The sequence below is a fragment of the Bombina bombina genome, chromosome 1 (genome assembly GCF_027579735.1).
Source record: "Bombina bombina isolate aBomBom1 chromosome 1, aBomBom1.pri, whole genome shotgun sequence".
In the NCBI taxonomy this organism is placed as follows: domain Eukaryota; kingdom Metazoa; phylum Chordata; class Amphibia; order Anura; family Bombinatoridae; genus Bombina; species Bombina bombina.
In genome coordinates, this window is record NC_069499.1 from 813,151,768 (window position 1) to 813,164,941 (window position 13,174).

Below are 13,174 nucleotides of genomic sequence, written 5' to 3' on the forward strand. Positions count from 1 at the left end.
TAGAGAATGTCGTTTTAAACTATTTTCCAATTGACTTTTATCACCAATTTTGCTTTGTTCTCTTGGTATTCTTAGTTGAAAGCTAAACCTAGGAGGTTAATATGCAAATTTCTAAACCCTTGAAAGCCGCCTCTTCTCTCAGGGCATTTTGACAGTTTTTCACCACTAGAGGGTGTTAGTTCATGTGTGTGATATAGATAACACTGTGCTCCTGCACGTGGAGTTCCAGTGAGCCAGATCTGATTGGCTAAAATGGATGTCTGTCAAAAGAACTGAAATAAGGGGGCAGTTTGCAGAGGCTTCTATAACAGTGTTGGTTATGCAAAACTGGGGAATGGGTAATAAAGGGATTATATTTCTTTTTAAACAACAAAAATTCTGGTGTTGACTTTTCCTTGAAGTATTTTAATATATCAATGTTGGTTGTGCAAAGCTGGGGAATGGGTAGTAAAGGCATTATCTATCTTTTAAAACAATAAGAATTTTAGTGTAGACTGTCCCTTCAAAGGGCAGAAAACTTACCCTCCAATAGAAGTGACAAACCATTATCCAAACCGTCCTGCTAAAGTTTCAAAATCCTAGGAATTTGAAAGGAATGCCAGGAAAAACCATGAATCAAACACCATACATATAGGCCTTCCAAACTTACTGATAGATCTTTCTAGTCACAAGGTTATGGGCCTATATCAATTTCTCAACAACAGACTCTGAAAGACCCCTCTGCCTAAGAACTAAGTGTTCAATCTCCATGCCCGCAAATTTACGGCTAGATTACGAGTCTTGTGTTAGCCTTAAAAAGCAGCGTTAAGGGGTCCTAACGCTGCTTTTAACGCCCGCTGGTATTACGAGTCAGGCAGGAGAGGGTCTAACGCTCACTGTTTCCGCGATTTTAGCTTACCGCAAATCCCTTTATGTCAATTGCGTATCCTATCTTTTTAATGGGATTTGCCTAACGCCGGTATTACGATCGCCTGAAAAAGTGAGCGGTAGACCCTTCCTGTCCAGACTCCTATTGCATATAAAAGTCAGTAGTTAAGAGTTTTATGGGCTAACACCATAACATAAAGCTCTTAACTAAAGTGCTACAAAGTACACTAACACCCATAAACTACCTATTAACCCCTAAACCGAGCCCCCCCCACACACACCGCAAACACTCTAATAATTTTTTTAAGCCCTAATCTGCCGACCGGACATAGCCACCACTAAACCGCCGCACTCCCTCCTCGCAAACACTAGAAACATTTTATTAACGCCTAATCTGCCATCCCTAACATCGCAGACACCTACCTACATTTATTAACCCCTAATCTGCCGCCCCCAACCTCGCCACTACTATATTAAATTTATTAACCCCTAAATCTAACCCTAAACCTAGCCCCCCCTAACTTAAATATAATTTAAATAAAACGAAATTAAATTACCACAATTAAATAAATTAATCCTATTTAAAACTAAATACTTACCTATAAAATAATCCCTTAGATAGCTACAATATAACTAATAGTTACATTGTATCTAGTTTAGGATTTATATTTATTTTACAGGCAACTTTGTTCTTATTTTAACTAGGTACAATAGTTATTAAATAGTTATTAACTATTTAATAACTTCCTAGTTAAAATAAAGACAAATTAACCTAAGTTACAATTACACCTAACACTACACTATAATTAAACTAATTACCTAAACTACCTACAATTAAGTACAATTAAATTAAATAAACTAAATTACGGGAAAACCCCCCCACTAAATTACAGAAAATAAAAAAAGAATTACAAGAATTTTAAACTAATTACACCTAATCTAATCCCCCTAATAAAATAAAAAGCCCCCCAAAATAATAAAATTCCCTACCCTATACTAAATTACAAATAGCCCTTAAAAGGGCCTTTTGCGGGGCATTGCCCCAAAGTAATCAGCTCTTTCACCTGTAAAAAAAAATACAATACCCCTCCCCCAACATTAAAAACCACCACCCACACACCCAACCCTACTCTAAAACCCACCCAATCCCCCCTTAAAAAACCTAACACTACCCCCTTGAAGATCACCCTACCTCGAGACATCTTCACCCAGCCGGGCACAAGTGGTCCTCCAGGGGGTCCAAAGTCTTCATCCCATACGGCCAGAAGAGGACATCCAGACTGGCAGAAGGCTTCATCCAGGCGGCATCTTCTATCTTCATCCTTCCGGAGCGGAGCGGGTCCATCTTCAAGACATCCGACGCGGAGCATCTTCTTCATCCAACGGCCGACGACTGAATGACTGGTCCTTTAAGTGACACCATCCAAGATGGCGTCCCTTGAATTCCGATTGACTGATAGAATCCTATCAGACAATCGGAATTAAGGTAGGAAAAATCCTATCGGCTGATGCAATCAGCCAATAGGATTGGCCTCGCATTCTATTGGCTGATTGGAACAGCCAATAGAATGCAAGCTCAATCCTATTGGCTGATTGGATCAGCCAATAGGATTTTTCTTACCTTAATTCTGATTGGCTGATAGGATTCTATCAGCCAATCGGAATTCAAGGGACGCCATCTTGGATGACGTCACTTAAAGGACCAGTCATTCAGTCGTTGGCCATCGGATGAAGAGGATGCTCCACGTCGGATGTCTTGAAGATGGACCCGCTCCACTCCGGAAGGATGAAGATAGAAGTTGCTGCCTGGATGAAGCCTTCTGCCGGTCTGGATGCCCTCTTCTGGCCGGATAGGATGAAGACTTCGGACCCTCTGGAGGACCACTTGTGCCCGGCTGGGTGAAGATGTCTCAAGGTAGGGTGATCTTCAAGGGGGTAGTGTTAGGTTTTTTTAAGGGGGTATTGGGTGGGTTTTAGAGAATGGTTGGGTGTGTGGGTGGTGGGTTTTAATGTTGGGGGTATTGTATTTTTTTTTACAGGTGAAAGAGCTGATTACTTTGGGGCAATGCCCCGCAAAAGGCCCTTTTAAGGGCTATTTGTAATTTAGTATAGGGTAGGGAATTTTATTATTTTGGGGGGCTTTTTTATTTTATTAGGGGGATTAGATTAGGTGTAATTAGTTTAAAATTCTTGTAATTCTTTTTATATTTTCTGTAATTTAGTGTTTGTTTTTTTCGCAATTTAGTTTATTTAATTGTAATTAATTGTAGGTAGTTTAGGTAATTAGTTTAATTATAGTGTAGTGTTAGGTGTAATTGTAACTTAGGTAAGGGTTTATTTTACAGGTAAATTTGTCTTTATTTTAACTAGGAAGTTATTAAATAGTTAATAACTATTTAATAAGTATTGTACCTAGTTAAAATAAAGACAAAGTTGCCTGTAAAATATAAATCCTAAACTAGCTACAATGTAACTATTAGTTATATTGTAGCTATCTTAGGGATTATTTTATAGGTAAGTATTTAGTTTTAAATAGGATTAATTTATTTAATTGTAGTAATATAATTTCATTTTATTTAAATTATATTTAAGTTAGGGGGGGTTAGGTTTAGGGTTAGATTTAGGTGTTAATAAATTTAATATAGTAGCAGCGACGTTGGGGGCGGCAGATTACGGGTTAATAAATGTAGGTAGGTGTCTGCGATGTTAGGGATGGCAGATTAGGTGTTAATAAAATTTAACTAGTGTTTGTGAGGCGGGAGTGCTGTGGTTTAGGGGTTAATACATTTATTAAAGTGGCGGAGATGTCCGGTCGGCAGATTAGGGGTTAGTTTTAAATAGGAATAATTTATTTAATTTTAGTAAATTTATTTAGATGTATTTAAATTATATTTAAGTTAGAGGGGTGTTAGGGTTAGGCTTAGGTTTAGCGGTTAATAAATTTATGATAGTGGCGGCGACGTTGGCGGCGGCAGATTAGGGGTTAATAAATTTAATATAGTTGCGGAGACGTTGGAGGGGTAGATTAGGGGTTAATAACTATAATGTAGGTGTCGGCGATGTTGGGGGCAGTAGATTAGGGGTTCATAAGTATAATGTAGGTGGTGGCGGTGTCCGGAGCAGCATATTAGGGGTTAATAATATAATGTAGTTGTCAGCGATAGCGGGGGCGGCAGATTAGGGGTTAATAAGTGTAAGACTAGGGGTCTTTAGACTCGGGGTTCATGTTAGGAGCATGGGCCTGCGTTAGAAACTGAACGCTGCTTTTTTGCAGGTGTTAGTTTTTTTCAGCCAGCTCAGCCCTATTGTTTCCTATGGGGAAATCGTGCACAAGCACGTTTTGCCAGCTTACTGCTACCGTAAGCAATGCTGGTATTGAGGTGAGATGTGGAGCTAAATTCTGCTCTACGCTCACCTTTTTGCGACTATCGCCAGGTTTAAAAAAACCTGTAATACCAGCGTTACTTTAGGTGAGTGGTGAGCAGAAAATAAGCGTTAGCAACGCACCCCTGTTACCGCAAAACTTGTAATCTCGCCGTTAGAGATTTGAGATCCTGCTGAAAAAAATTGACCCTGAAACAAAATATCCCATCTTAGAGGAAGTGGCCAAGGAGGACAACTTTACATCTGAACCAGATATGCAAATCAAGTCCAGCGAAATCAAGCTGGAGCAATAAATATTACAGATGCTACCTCCTGTCTGATTCTGATAACCCTTGATAGGAAACCCAGAGGAGGAAAATATATGCTAGTTGAAAAGACTAGGGACCTACTAAAGCATCCACAAACTCTGCCTGAGGATCCCTGGACCTTGCAAAGTACATGGGAATTTTTTTTTTCAATCTAGAAGTCATATCTATTTCTGGGAGACCCCAAAGATGCACAATCTGACAGAAAATATCCAGATATACAGACCACTTCCCTGAATGTAGGGATTAATGACCTCACCTCAAGGATATGAACCACATATATTAGGCAACAAATGTAACTTGTCCAAGGAAGAATACAAAACACCTCCCTTGTGGCTAGGGAACTGTGAGTTCCCTCCTAATTATTGACAAATACTACTGCTGTAACATTTTGGACTAAAAATGCACATGAGACTCTCTTCTAAAATAAGGCCAATTCTAAAGGATCCTGAAAAATTCACAGAGTTCCAAAACATTTAGTAGTAGCCTCGCCTCCTGAGGAGACCAGACTCCCTGTGCTCTCAGAGACCCCCAGACTGCACCCCAACCTAAAAGACTTGCATCTGTCGATCACAGTACAAGAAAGGTGAACAAAAGAAGTATCCAGTCACCAAGACAGACTGTCTTGTCCTAGAGTCCAAACAAATTCTCTGGGAAAGGTAAGTATGATTCCTGCACCATTGCCAGAGCATGCAAAGCTGAAGAGGCCTCATGTGAAACCGAGCAAACGGAATAGCATCCGATGCAGCAAACATTAGGCCTAAAACCTCCATAAAAAAATACTGAAGAACACAGGACAGACTAATGATTTGAACAGGCTTCAAGGCTTCAATCAGCTTCAACCTTCTTAGGTAGTCTCATTGAAGCTATTTGAAAAGTTTTTTTGACAACCCAGACAAATTACTCTTGACTGAGGAACAAGAAAATGCTTTTGAAGAAACAACACAAGTCTGTGGGTGTGAAATACTGCTAAATAATCCAGATCACATCCAGGTAAGAGAAATCAAAATACCCTGGGCTCTAATCACAGCAAAGAGGGAATCCAGAATCTTTGAAAAGATCCTGAGAACTGTAGCCAGACCAAATGATAGGGTAACAAACTGATGATGCTTGTTTAGGAAAGCAAATCTTAGAAACTGATAATAGGAACATGAAGAAACATGAAAATAAAAATCCTTAAAAACTATTGTGGACATAAAGTTACCTTTCCAAAGGCAGAATAGTCTGAATAGATTCCATCTTAAAAGTAGGAACTCTGAGGAAATTGTTCAGATCCTATAAATCCAGAACTGGCCTGAAAGTCCCCTCTATACTTGGAAAAATAAAAAGGCTTGAATAGAAACCTATGCCCTGTACCAAAATTTGAACTGGAACTATGACTCCGATAGCTACCAGATCTGAGGCAGACTGAAAGAAGGCCTGAGAACTCTGAGAAACAATATTTTGAACCCAGGGATTCTGTACAGACCAACACTTCTGAAAAGGAGTAATCTGCCCCCTACCAGAATATCTGGATTGGAGTCTGCATGTTCATGCTGGTTTGTTGGAGGGAACAGGCTTCTTAGCAAGCTTGATCTGTTTTAATTTCAACTAGGCTTCCAAGAGATGTTCAAAGATCCTTGTTTTTTTAGTGGAGGAAGTACATTTCTGTTCCTAGTTACAAAAGGAATGAAAATGATCAGGAGTTTGAAATTTATCCTTAAACATCTTATCTTCTGGAAGAAAAGCCTTTTTACTTCCAGTCACAGTAGAAATAATATAATCGAACACAGAACCAAACAATATATTTTCCCGAAAGTAAAGAGATCAAAGTCTGGATTTAGACACCATATCAGCAGATCAGGATTTAAGCCATAAAACCCTACTAGAAATGACTGCTAATAACATACTCATAGAATTAATCTTAATAAAATCCATAACTGCATCACAAATGAAAGCATTGGCAGACTTTAATAAACCTAAAAGGTTTTGAAAATCTTCATTAGCAGAATCATCATCTGAAAACTGCTCATACATGCTATTCAGTCAAACAGAAGAGGTTGCAGCCACACAGGAAATACTTAACTGTGGGCCTAAATTAAAAAAAAACTGTTTGTTGAAAAGCCTTCCGGTGACAAGATTCCAATATCCTATCCACCTTAGGAACTGTTTCCCATAGCTCAACATAAGATGCTATCAAAGAATACATATAGCAGAAAGATTAAAAGGACCACCAGGCTTAGACCAATCCTAGAAACTATTTCAGAGAAAGCACTAGGCACATAAAAGACCTCTGGAGATTTAACAAAAGGTTTAAAATGAAATTTAAACAATTAATTACTTAATTACAGACACCTTTGAGTCCTGAACACCCAAATAAAAAGGGAACAAATATGAATAACCTTGAATAAAAAAAAGAGGAGAAACAGATCATCAGAAAATAACTCATAAATAAAAAGAGCGAAGCGTTCAACCTGTGAACGAACAATAGCATAATAGCTTGTTCTATGGCTAGTTACCACCCTAGAAGCAGTCTCTTTTTGCTCAATATGTGCCTTTTAACCGAGAAGAACTTTCCTGTAGCATATCAGTCTGATCCTGACTTTACAGTACAGTCCAGCACCGAAATACCAGGCAATCCCTCTCTGAACGAGAGAAATGGCAAAACCCCAGATGTACGTTTCAGCCTAGTGTGGGCCTCGTCAGTGAGGTGCAGCCATATCCCTCTAGGCACACTGAGCAACGGGTCCACATCTGGTTTTCCGTATCACACTTAGGGAGACTTCCCTAAGAGTCATAATTTGCATAAATAAAAAGAGAGAAGTGCTCAACCTTGGAACGAACAATAGCATAATAGCTTGTTCTATGGCTAGTTACTACCCTAGAAGCAGCCTCTTTTTTCTCAATATGTGCCTTTCACAGAGAAGAACTTTCCTGTAGCATATCAGTCTGATCCTGACTTCACAGTACAGTCCAGAACCAAAATACCAGGCAATCCCTCTCTGAACGAGAGAAACGGCAAAACCCCAGATGTACGTTTCGGCCTAGTGTGGGCCTCGTTAGTGAGGTGCAGCCATATCCCTCTAGGCACACTGAGCAACGGGTCCATATATGGATTCCTGCTTTACACATAGGGAGACTTCCCTAAGAGTCATAATTTGCATAAATAAAAAGAGAGAAGCGCTCAACCTGGAAACGAACAACAGCATAATAGCTTGTTCTATGGCTAGTTACCACCCAAGAAGCAGCCTCTTTTTGCTCAACATGTGCCTTTCACAGAGAAGAACTTTCCTGTAGCATATCACTCTGATCCTGACTTCACAGTACAGTCCAGCACCGAAATACCAGGCAATCCCTCTTTGAACGAGAGAAACGGCAAAACCCCAGACGTACATTTTGACCTAGTGTGGGCCTCGTCAGTGAGGTGCAGCCATATCCCTCTAGTCACACTGAGCAACGGATCCACGTCTGGATTCCCGCATCACACTTAGGGAGACTTCCATAAGAGTCACAATTTGCATAAATAAAAAGAGAGAAGCTCTCAACCTGGGAACGAACAATAGCATAATAATAATAACTCATCCTTGAGTCTGATTTAGTCTGATAAGCGCACCACACAACAGATAGTGCACACAAAAATAGAAGCAGGAACGCACGTGCACAGAGTAAAAACTAATTAGGTTAAAAGTACGACAAAATATATGCATGCGAAAAAACAGACAAAAACGCGCTTATCTGATCAGCCGATGTGCACTATTCCGACTATCCAACATATAAAAAAGCCAAATACTATTTGCCTATCAGTTTAAAGTAAGTGTGTGCATCATATATTGCTTAAGGTAGCTCTATTTCATGTGAGTAGAAAATCCTCTATTTTTTTATTGGGATATCACAAGGTGGAATTACATTATTTATACATTTTGTTTCTTTGAGGTATCAAGACCATTGGAACACTATATTTGAACAGATTATATGGACATATTCTTTATTGTATTTTGAATGATTTGGAATTTTGTATATTGTATTATATATCACTTTTATTTTTATTTGTGAGTTTTTGACACATTTATTCAGTTTTATAATCCAGTAGATAACCAAACCACTGCTGGAACATAACAGCAGAGGAAATTAAACAGTAGCATACTGACGTCCCAACAGGAGCGGGCAAAAGACATGTCCCTATGACACCTATGACAGGCTTGTGACCCACTCCCAACATGGTGTTATTGTGCCACTACCCTATACTCCCAATACATCCTTCTGTCAGACAGCCTCACTCTGAGGGAAAAACTGGGCCTCAACTCAGTCTGAGACTCCTCTCATAGAAACTATCTGGAGCGCCTTCATTCTTTACCTACCTCCAGCAGAGGCAAAGACAAGACTAGTTGCCATAGAGGTGGGAAGGGTTTTATAGGGCTTTTGGAGTTTTCAAATGGTTGCCTCCTCCTAGTGTTCAGGAAAGGTAATTCCCAGGAGTAATGGATCATGGACTCTTACCACCTATATAAAAGAAATAAGAGTTACAAGTCACAACATGTTTGTAATTTGAATATTTCCTATAGGTCACCAGGGAATATTTAGTCTTTCTTTCCAATTTGTTTTTTTTTTTTTGTGTGTGTGGCTATTTTACTCCAAAATGATTACTTTATTTCCTCCTCTTTTGTTAAATTACTTGTATTCTTCATTCTGCAAAAGCAAATGAAATGCAGCCATCAATTGGCCATGCAACACAGAACTCTTATATAGAAAAACAATTTGTTAGTGCCGGCTACCATGCAGTGGAATAAGATTGATGTGCAAACACTTAAATAGTTTCCTTTTCTGTACAATATTTTTTATTATTTGGTAGTTTATATTCATAAAGTAAGATAAAGAAATTATTATAGGACCATAAACACTTACATGAAAATATTTTCATTTATTAAAAAACACTCAATATTCTGTCTATTAGCGTATATTGTAAGCATTGTAAAAATAATGAAATAAAATAAAGTAAGAATATAACACACATTGAACATGTTTCTTACACATTATCAACATGCAATTTAGATAGACAGACAGACAGACATTTAATGCATTTCGTCAGTGCTGAATAAGTACTATATGAGACTACTGTAGTCAAATTCAATGTGTATCGAAAATTCATATGCAAAGTTATGATAATTTATAAAAAAAATATATATTTTACTAGAAGGTTTGTTCAGTCATAATGTACAGTATATAAATATACACACTGTATATACATACACCCACAATTCTATAATATAAAATATGCTTTACAAGAATGTATATACATTTTATAATTTAAACGGTGTGTATATGGTAGTCCAGCTTCTTTACTAATAATAATTAAAGAAACAATTTAAAGCAAGCATGATTGATCAATAAGAAGATCATTTTTCCGCAGTTTTGTTTATTAAATAGCTGCATCTTCACGTTTTCGTAATCCTCAATTAAACACGGTCCACTGACCTCACTTAATTTGACAGGAGCTTTTAAAGCTTATAATGATGGATGATCAGGAATAAAAATTACCAATCAATCACTTTTTTCAGACTCTATTTGTTGTCAGCAGTTCTGGGGTTCTGTGAGAGTAAGATCACTCAAGACATGACTATGTAATTACTTAAAAAAAACAAGTTTAATAAGGAGATTCCAGAGATCTGTGTTTACAAAAATGATTGAATATCACCAAGAGATCCTATTTTTGCTGATAGTTCTGCTGCAGCGGTTTGCTTATCTCTGCAGTGTGGAAATTGTAGAACCTTCTCCCCTTGTGTTTTAAACTCACATGATATAGGGACAGTGTAGCTAATGAGTAAAACTGAATTTTTGTTTCATATATTCCAAAATGTTATAATTTTCCAAGAAAAGGATAGTTTTGTATTAATTTAAGACAATAAAACATATTTTCTTTAGCAATAGCTGCTTTTTTAAATACTAATTATTACTTATTACAATTAAAGTTAAATATGTAAACAGATAAAACAATTATATATATATGTGTGTGTGTGTGTGTGTGTGTGTGTTTGTACATCTAGCTATCTATCTATCTATCTATCTATCTATCTATCTATCTATCTATCTATCTATCTATCTATCTAATATCTATCTGTCTAATATATATCTGTCTAATATATATCTGTCTAATATCTATCTGTCTAATATCTATTTGTCTAATGTCTGTCTGTCTCTATGGGCAAAATTTGCTATCCCTGCACCCGGACAGGTTTGCAAGTAGTGAACCTGTCCACCTGCAATCACCCATTTGCGCTGATGCATTTTACAGCAAAGTTAATTATTGCACAAGCTGATTCTTTTGCAACGCCGCCCCCTAGAGCCGGGAATGTCATTCACCTTGAACGAGCAAGTGTTGGAGTGAATGATCTCGTCACCGCCTCTGAGGTGATGGAGAGGAAAAAGAAATGTTTTCTGCTACCTAAATATGTTGTAGCAAATTTAACCAATATGTGTGCAAATATACAAAGGCCATATGCAACCATTTCTTGTTAGCATCAATATCTAATGAATGTTTAACTAAACCCTTAATCATATGGAAACATCAGTACAATACTATACAAATGTATATTTAACTAATATATAAAATATACTAATATATAGCATAGAGGTATATTGAATAAATGACTAATTATTTGAAAAACACACACACCATATAGAATACCTGTTGCAAATGTGTTATTATTTACAATAATTATATTTAAATGTTTCTATTTAATATGATGTTAATAAACAGTTAATTATGACTTACATATAATATAATATTAGCTGGTTTCACTGTCCCTGGAGAACTATTATATATATTTTTAATTGAGCAAAATAGAGCTCTGGATATAAGTTTTTTCAGCAGTCAGGATATGGAACAATATCCTTTAACCATCCTAAAGTTAAAGAGAAAAAGTATTCTATTATCAGTGGCATAACCTAGTTAAAAAAAGAGCATTGTCACTGCACTGAAATTCCAATTTAACAATCTTTGAAATAAAGTCACCTAAATAGCAGTCACCCTTTTTAAAGAAACTGTATTAATGTGGCATACTTCTACCAATTACTAAGCTTCCAAACAGGAACATTTTTAGTCATTCATTACAGAAGCTTCTGTGGAATTAATTTTAAATGCATGTGAGTGATGTTCTCCAATATTATGACTATTTAACATTGGAATACTTAGGATAAATAACCATAACCAGTCTAGTTATTCAATCAACCTGTCTTTCATTGAATAAAAAATGACATTGGAAAGTTATGTGATTTTCGTCATTATTATTTCATCATAACTTTAATTTCAAGAATGTGTGAATGTATGTTCATAAAATATAAACACGTAACATATTTTGGGATCTCTTTATGAAAAGGTGAAGTTGTCTATGAATTCTGGGTGTCATCATTTTTAAACAGTTTGAAAAATAAATCTAATTATTTTGTGCTCAATTAACAGAAATGCTGTGTAGTCAATTCACCTTGTTTAGATGATGCAGAGGTTGCAGACTCATCTCATCCATCTCTGCAGACCATGGCAATAGAACAATTTCTTAAGGACTAAAGGGAAAATAATGATGGTCCATCTAAATGGTAGACAGGATGGTCATGGCAAAGGATGGATGAGTGTCCTGACAATTGGGAGCTTTATATAGCAACCGTTTCCTCTGATTTGAGGTGGACTGTGTAATGATGACTGTTCAGTTTGCTTTGCTAAATGAAAAGGCAAATATTTAAAAAATAACTTTGAAAATTACAGTAATTTTTTTAATCATATAAAGCTTACTGTAAAACAAAAATTGGGTTTACAGTTTGTTTTCAGTGGGAATGGAACTTTGATAAATAAACGTGTTGATTTCTTAAATCCAAAAAAAGAGTACTGCTTAAAATAAAAATATACTTTTATTTCGACATGTTAAAACAATTTGATAGTTGCTCACGTGCAGTAAATGAATATAAAAATCTTAATAACACTACTTAGCAGGCCAGTCTGACGCGTTTCGGCTGTTCTGCCTTATTCATAGACTCGATTTCTTACATATATATGTATACATGTAACAGAGAAGCAGCTATCAAAGGGGTTGATCCAGTAAACAATTTTAGTAGAAAATCCTGTAGAAAAGTTGTTGTTTTTTATAATTATTATTGAATTATTTATTGATGTCTAGGGGGATTTTTGTAGACAAAACATTTGATGAGCTTTTTTTTGTAAAGAAGTGTGATCAACCCCAAACTTTAATAAATATCAATTAAAGGGATATGAAACCCCAACACAGACACATGCAATTTTAAACAATTTACTTCCATTATTAATTGGTATCTTTTGTTGAAAAACAGGGATGTCAGCTCAGGAAAGTAAATGTGTCTGGAGCACTATGGGAGCAGATTTGCTAGAATCCATTTGCAAGAGCACTAGATGGAAGCACTATTTCCTACTGTGTAGTGCTCCAGAAACCTACCTAGATATCTTTTCAAAGAATACAATGGCCTCTATTTATCAAGATCTGGCAGACCTCGCTGAATACGGCGAGCAATATGCTCGCCGTATTCAGCATTGCACCAGCAGCTCACAAGAGCTGATGGTGCAATGCCGCCCCCTGCAGACTCGCGGCCAATTGGCCACCAGCAGGGGGGTGTCAATC

The 13,174-nt window shown here is 37.0% G+C and overlaps 1 protein-coding gene across 1 annotated transcript in view; it reads left to right on the forward strand.

Moving 5' to 3' along the window:
* Positions 1–13,174, forward strand: part of DIAPH2 (diaphanous related formin 2) — a 2,325,141-nt gene that overhangs the window by 857,411 nt on the left and 1,454,556 nt on the right.